This window comes from Tamandua tetradactyla, chromosome 2, assembly GCF_023851605.1.
Source record: "Tamandua tetradactyla isolate mTamTet1 chromosome 2, mTamTet1.pri, whole genome shotgun sequence".
In the NCBI taxonomy this organism is placed as follows: Eukaryota; Metazoa; Chordata; class Mammalia; order Pilosa; family Myrmecophagidae; genus Tamandua; species Tamandua tetradactyla.
Window position 1 is genome coordinate 146,561,734 of NC_135328.1, and position 8,274 is coordinate 146,570,007.

Sequence of the window (8,274 nt, forward strand, 5' to 3'; positions counted from 1 at the left end):
ATTTTCTCCCTGCATTGAGTTGTTCTTCTAGTTCCCTGCTTTATGTAGCATCCAGAGAATACTAGATATTGAAGGAACACTTGCAGACATCAATAGGAGAGACTTGTTTCTCTTTGGGCTTTTAGATGCCATCATCAAAGATACCATCAAAGTACATGTTATTTATAAGTATGGGATCAAGACTGGAGCCACTTAATTCTCTGAGCCAAGATAACCTGATGTGTAGAACTGAATAATCCTCAAGGTGGCTGGCTTGTAGTTCAAGGTGGCGGAATGACTACAGACTTTCCTTGCTTCTTCCATTTCCTCCCAAGACCTCCCTAAAATTGACAGGAGCACTATAAAAAAGATAGAAACCCACAATAACAAAAACAAAATTGGGGTGAGATCATTAGAGTTGGACAGATCTGACCAGATTTCTAGAAGATGGGAAGCTGAAGGGAGAGCAATGACCGATGAAGGTAAATAGGGAACCACGGCATAGTGTTATTAAGGAAAGGATTATGGAGGAAGAAACTATTCATCTGTGGGGCAGCATACCCAAGATGATTAGGACTCAAAAAGCTACAAGAAATCAGCAAATATGAATATGTGATGGGACTGAAAACAGGAAGATTACTTGAAAGTCTGTAAAAATCTAGCCCCTTTCCCATGCTCCTCTTTCACACCATTTTTATATGCCAAGATTTTAACCATACCCATAGGATCCTGTCAGGCAGCCATGTCACTCCACCCTAGGCCAGAGGACTCATCTATAAATAAATTGAAATTATGCAGGGACTACAGATAGCTTATGTGGGGATGGGTGCTCCAGAGCAAAAACTCTACCTTCTGGCACTAGAATGTCACTCAGCATATGCTGGAGGATAACCTATCAGTAGACAAGCTCCACCCACTTGCTTACAATATCTGATCTGATCTGTATTGCTCAGTCTTAAATAGGATCTAAAACCCAGCGGTCACCAGCACTTGAAGTTACCCTGCAGTAGGAAAGAAGAGAGTAAGTGTGTGAAGTATGAGTCCTGGCATGCTGGAGATCAGGAGGCAGAGACTTCAACCTGGGTGACCTGCACACTGGCCATGCCATCTCCCCTGGGTGAAAATGGGACTTCAGGGCACTGAATTTGATTCAGGGGCACGGAAATTCAGTAATGTTATCAGTCGGGGTGCCTGTTACAAACTATAGAATTTACTCTGCCTCGTTTACGCAGAAAGAAATCTAAGATACTCTAAGTTATTGATGGTCTCACCATCAATGTGACTCTGTAATCTTTATCTTCTATCACTGGGCACTAGAAGGTGCTCTAAAGAATTCCTTGGTTTCTACACAACCTCATTTCTGCCTACATTATGCAGCAGCTAACTCCTTGATAATTGGGATCAGTCTCCCATCCAAACAGAATAAACCCTTTGACCTGTACATCCTGTTGGACCCCAAATAGCCTAGTGGCAGTCAACTCAGCTTCCAATTCAATGAACAATAATTGTAATCCTTGCAGAAAGAATTCTTTCCTTGAATTCTAGTACCTTTACATCCATCAAGACCAAAGTCAGAGGGATAAAGTAAAACTCTGCCAGTGGTCAGTAATTGTAGTAATAAGACGTACCACTCTCACTTCCACCCATTAATTCTTAGATGCATAGCTATGGATAAAACAGCAACATACATCAATTCAGTATATATACTGTATCTGCAGAAGTCCAGGAGATTCGGAGAGAGCAGAGAATGCTGCAGCACCACAAAGCTGAGTCCACCAGCCAGCGGTCTTTGGAGACAAAGAAGGAAAATGCCTCCCTGGGAGCTTCATGAAACAGAAAGCCAGGAGACAAAGCTAGCAGATGACGTTGTGTTCACCATGTGCCCTTTCAGCCGAGAGAGGAACCCTGACTGTGTTTGCCAGGTGCCTTCTGGCCTTCTTGAACCAAGGCATCTTCCCCTGGATGCCTTTGATTGGACATTTCTATAGACTTGTTTTAATTGGGACATTTTCTTGGCCTTAGAACTATAAACTCATTAAATTCCCCTTTTTAAAAGCCATTCCATTTCTGGTATATTGCATTCTGGCAGCTAGCAAACTAGAACAGGAACTATAGTTACTAGCTGGGTATACTGATGTCTCAAACACAATAGGAGTTCTGTTAGTAAAAATAAGGGGCAGATGGATAGTGGATGGTCATCTAACAGTATCTACTAATTAATGCTCCCACAGAAGGAAATATTACTTCTTGGATGACAAGTTCTTCCTGAATAGTGATATAAGCCCCTAGTATGAAAAGCTTTAAACTTCTAGATGCAGCAAAACTGTGCCTTGACCAGATATTGTCCCCAGTCACTATACATCCATACTGGGAATTCTGAGAGTAAGGAAAGCTTCCTGAGATATGCTATATTTACTCCTGTTTGTGAGTTCTCCTAGCTGTGCTGAGTTTCTTTTATTCAATAAATCATGAACTTAATTTCAATTTATAGTGTTTACATTTGAGAGGAAGATTTTTCTCATCAATCCACAATCCACCTTAAATGCTGTTGAAAGGAAAATTTAAAATGGCCTTAGAGAGATCCGTATAGATAATAATGTATCCATAAAACAAGATCAAGATATAAGAAAAATAACCAAAGAACCTGTTGGATATTATAAACATGATTGTCAAATACAATTCTAATGGAAGGAATGGATGATAATTTCAAGTAAATCTCTCAGAAACTATCACTGATATCATCAAATAAATAATTTAATGGATTTCCTTGAAGTGAAGTCTGTGAGTATTTGAATTAAAAGGTTTCATGGAGTGCCCAGGATGGAGAATTTCACATCACTGCGAAATTTCCAATCACCTAGGATAAAGAGAAAATCCTAAGAGCTCCCGAAGAAAGACAGTAAGTCCCCTTCACAGGAACAAGGCTGTAAAGGGTATCAGATTTCTCATACGGAGCATTGCAGGTCAAGTGAGCAAAACCTTCAAAGTTCTGAGGGAATTTAATTTCACCCTAGAATTCTATATTTGTTTATTCAGCAAATATTTTTAAGTGCTGATCAAAAATACATGTGGAGGTATCTCAAATACTTTTGAACACCCATCACCACAGTGACCACACATTAAAGAAAACCCTGTCCTCAAGATGCCGTCTCTTGTCAAGCTCGGATCAGGACCCTGTGCTCCCTAAGCAAGTTAAGAATGTAAAATATATTATGTTAGGTAGTAATAAGTGCCGAGGAGGAAATCAAACAAGCAAACAGGATGGGAAATAGGAAGAGTTTGGGGAGAAGCTAAAATTTTTGATGGACAACCAGAGAGCGTCTCACTGAGAAGAAGACTTCTGAGTAATGACCTGAGAAAGTGAGGGGATGAGCCATGGGGGCATCAGGGGAAAGAGCAAGCCTAGCAGAGGTGGCAGTAATGCCAAGTTCTGAGGTGGAAGCTTCCTGCCTGGGGCACTGGAGAAACCCCAAAGAATTGGGTCTGGCTGGAGCAAGAGTGAACAAGAGTTGCAGAAGATGAAGTCAGAGGGACAAAGAGGGGCCAGGTAATACATAGTTATAGCTAAGCCACAAGGTGGTCATAATTAGAACTTGGGTTTTTACTTTGAGTGAGTTGGGGCCAAGTAAACCAGGAGTCAGCGCACTTCTTCTGTGGGCCAACCTCTGTTGCCAACTATTGAATTCTGCCCTTCTAGCGTGAAAGTTACATAAACAATTACCATAAACAATATGTAAATAAATAAACAGTAACTGTGCTCCAATAAAACTTTATTTATGGCCACTGAACTTTGAATTGTGAATGATTTCCTTGTGTCACAAAACACTATTCTTTTGATTTTTTTCTCCAACCATTTGCAAATGTAAAAACCAGCCTTGACTCAAAGATGTAAAAGACAGGCAGCAGGACAGATTGGCTCGTAGGCAGTAGTTTACCAACTCTTGAACTAAACTATGAATTAAGTATGACAGTAGAACAAGCTTATTTTCAGACACACAAGACCTGACTCAGAAAGATGGCCTCCTACACATCCTTTTTTAAGAAGTTATTTGACAGCATATTCCAGCAAAACAAAGGAGTAAACCCAAATGTGGAAGAGGTGGGATCCAGGAAAGGGAAGATTCAACTCAAAAGTGAAAAGAAAGGAAGTCTCTGGATGAGAATAAGGCAACCAGCCAGGATAGCAAGTATTCAGGTAGGAGCATGAGAGAAGAAGGCTCTAAAAGCAATGCAGTGTAAGGGGGAAAATGGAGTCACAGAATGTGACACTATCCTTGAAAACATGGAGTAATTTACAGGTGCGGTAAGGCAAAGCAAGAAAACTAGAAAAGCAGTTAAAAAGCACCAAAAAATATAAAATAAGAACAGTTAAAGAACAGAAATGAAATTATTCTACACTACTTGGCTGTAAAGTAAATAATTATGTAGTCACAACAATGCAAATACTCTCCACCGATTTTCAATTTTGAGAATCAAAGCATGAAGAAAACACTGTAAATAAACCTTGAAAATATAAAAGTTAAAATAGGCTGTACTATACTAGCTGCAAGCTATGTATATTTAAGATTTATTTAAATTAAATAAAATTAAAAATTCAGTTCATCAGTCATACTAGCCATATTTCATGAACTCAACAATCCCTGTGTCCAATGGCTGCCATATTGGACAGCACAGATAAGGATTATTTCCATTCATACGGAAAGTTCAATGGGAGACCCCTGGAGAATTTGTAAGGTAGAAATAGAGGTCTGAGGTTTTAACTTATATTAGAGAGAAGGGAGCTACTGCACAAGCAAGAGACGAAAGTACAAGTATAGTATTTTAAAAAGTCACACAAGTAACTGACAGAAGCACCAAAAAAATGGGGATTTAGTTACAACCAAGTGAGAATGGTGATGAAATTCTTAAGTGAGCTAAACCCTCATCTATTGTTACCTGTCTGAAATTAGTTGGTGTATTAGTTAGGGTTCTCTAGAGAAACAGAAGCAACAGGAAATATTCGTAAATATAAAATTTATAAAAGTGTCTCACGTAACCATGGGAATATACCCACCCTTCCAGCACACACACAAGTTTGGGTGCAATACCTGGCCCATTTTTACCTCCACAGGTGTGGGCGGTAGACAGCAGGCAGCACTGAGCCAAGATTCTGTAGGTGATGTCAGGGCCCAACCCCGGTCTATGGACACCCCACTCAACTCCATGTAGTAGAATTCCACTAAATGCTCTTTTCCCCATCTCCTACTTTGGATGTCCAGGCAACTGTCCAACTGATCCAGCCCAGGTGGAGGCCCAGCTTCACTGCATCTTTTAGACTTTGAGTGCCATCAGCAGGTACTCTAATAACCTGCAAAGATAAACCATGGTGGACACAGGATATTGAGATGCTCCCACAAAGAGGATGACCGAAGAATTGGAGACATATGTAATGAGTTGGTGCTAAAAATATCTCAAATATATATCTTCAATGAGGTTTCCAGTATACATTTTTCCTTGAATTTTTAAGACGTTACTAGCAACTACACGAAGGCAGGAGTACTATAAACCGAATGTTCACTTAAATTAAGGATTTATTCAGAGTTCCTTCACCTTTGTAGGTCCAACAATTTACTACACTGGAACCCAAAGTGTTTCTGTAATTATAATTTCTTTTACACTGTGAAGTCCTAGAGGCCAGCGTCTACATCTTATTCACTGATGTGCCTCACAATGTCTAGCACATGGAAGGAACTCTATAAAAACATATCGAAAAAGTGAAGAAAAGATGGAAGATGTGAAGAAGCTATGTAAGTGGGTTTATTTGCTTCCTGTTGCTCTTACAACAAGTTATCACAAACTTGGTGGTTTAAAGCATCTTACAATTCTGGAGGTCAGAAGTCAAAATGGGTCAGCAGGCCTACTTTCCTCCTGGAGTCTCTAGGGGAGAATCTATTTTCTGGCCTTTTGGGGCTCCTGGAGGTTTCTCGTATTCCTCAGCCCCTGGCTTCGCATCACTCTGATCTCTGCTTCCATTGTCACATTGTCCTCTCTGACCCTGACCCACCTTTCTCCCTTATAAGGACCATTGAGTATACTAGACCCACATGGATTATCCAGAAGACTCTCTCCATCTCAAGGTCCTTAACTGAATCACACCTGCAAAATCCCTTTTTGCCATGGAAGGTAATATAGTCACAGGTGTCAAAGATTAGAGCCCAGCCATCTTTGGGAGGGCATCATGCAGCCTACTGGCAATCTACTGGCAGTAAGTCCCCTGCCCCCGCCACAGGCCTAAAATATTAATAAATAAATATTTACCTGCTCATGCTTTCCACGAGTATCTGAACCTCATCAAGTCCAAGAATGCAAGATACAATAATGCCCTCCAAATTCCGAGCTTAATAAAGAATATAAACAGAGCAGAAGCAGGAGAGGAGACGCTAGATTTTTGCCAGCTCCCCAGTCAGCCTCTCAAGCAGATCACAAAGTTCTATCATTTTAACCTTTTAATATTCCTCAGACTCACCCTCTAATTCCAACCCTGCCACCTCACTCCTCCTTGAGGCCTCGTCCTCAGCAGAACTGCACTCAAGTCTAGCTAATCTTCAAAGAAACTCCCCGCCCACACTCCAAGATTCAGAGTGATCTCTCTAACAGGCAAATCTATCACCTCCCAGGAGCTGTGCATAGCACCTCGAGAAATATTTGCTGAAATATTTGTTCAGCAAAATTGTTGATGACAGATATTGATTTGAAAGAAAAAACATTTATTTGCAAAACAGATTCTGTAACCTGGGGCATCCTCCTTCAGTCCTTATTTGTGAGGGATGAATAATAGGATCAAATTCCACCTGCCTCTACTGCATGCTTCCATTATGTAAAAAGCTCATTATTCTGATACATGAATTCACGTATAATAACATGAGTCATTTGTATAATAATATATTTAGAAGATACAGAAGGTAAATCACAGGAGTGATTAACTTCTCTGCCTAAACTAAACCGATCACTGCCACCATGTGGCAAATGTTGTCATTAGAGCAAGCACGTGGACCCAGCAGCCTCTTTCATTCCCTCATTCTGTGCAGCCTCGTATGCACAAGGAAGGGCATGAAATGCATCCCAGATCTCTATTGGCCCAATGAGGAGCTGGGGTTTAGAACAGCAATTGGCAGGATTTTTATAGCAGTGCAGCAGGAAAAAAGAAGTAAGAACACGTGTGAGTGTCACTCAAAGAAATTAGTTTTGTCCCTCTAGTCTCCTTTCCATATTCGACCTTGCAAGCCACAATAATACCTTGTGGTAGAATATGACAATCTGGAAGGTTATTTTCAAGTGACTCAAGCTTATGCTTTTAAGAACTAAAACTGGTTTTTAAAATTTAGCCATATATAATGGATGTATACAGAGGCCTCCCTGCAACAGAAGTTTGAACAAAATAGTGAGCCTGTCTATCTCGATTGCAGCTGTGGAGGACCAGGAGCTGCCAAGTGGGCCTGTGTCACTGTGTACATTCACCACAGTCCAGGGTCTAGTCCACCCACCCCCGCCCACGCAGGCACAGACACCTTGGAGTTTCCTGGCCAGTAGGATGCCAATTTATCCTAACCAAGACACACACACAAACCAGAAAGCAAATCTGTTAACTGGACATTAGAAATAGAGCTCTTATTACATCTTGACTACTACTTATTACCTATTGCCTAACTACTGTTTTTTTGTGTGCATGTCAGGGTTTGGGGGTCAGGGCAGGAGGAAGGAGGAAGGGGAGAACCAGATGTCTTGACAGAAAGAAGTAGGGAGACACGTTCCTTGCCAGATTCTGCTAGTTTTCTCCTGTCCTAGTTCAAGTTCACCTGACAATGCACCCTCTTTGTCTGAATAAATGACAGGAGTCTCCATTCCTTGCAAACAAAAGGATGAGATTTAAAAAAAAAAAAACTATATAAAAACCAGAATCATTAAGGATGTTGTTTTAATTTGTTTTCTTAAATTTCTGTTTTTAATTTTGGAGCATTTGAGGATGTTTTTGTCATTGTTTAAATATTTGCTAATCATTTCTAGTTTTGTTACAAAATACTACATAGTTTATGTATAATAGTGTAATTTATGCTTCGCAAAAATATTTACATTTCCTCATTGTCCAAACATATGATTAATTATTGCAAATTTTCAATTAACACTTTTAAAAGGTGAATCCTTTATAAAATCTAATTTCTATTAATTAATTTAATCTTTCAAATCATATTGCTGCTATTCACTAAACCCTTATTTATTTCATTTACTTGAACTGTAAAAGACTGAGGAAGGAATGTT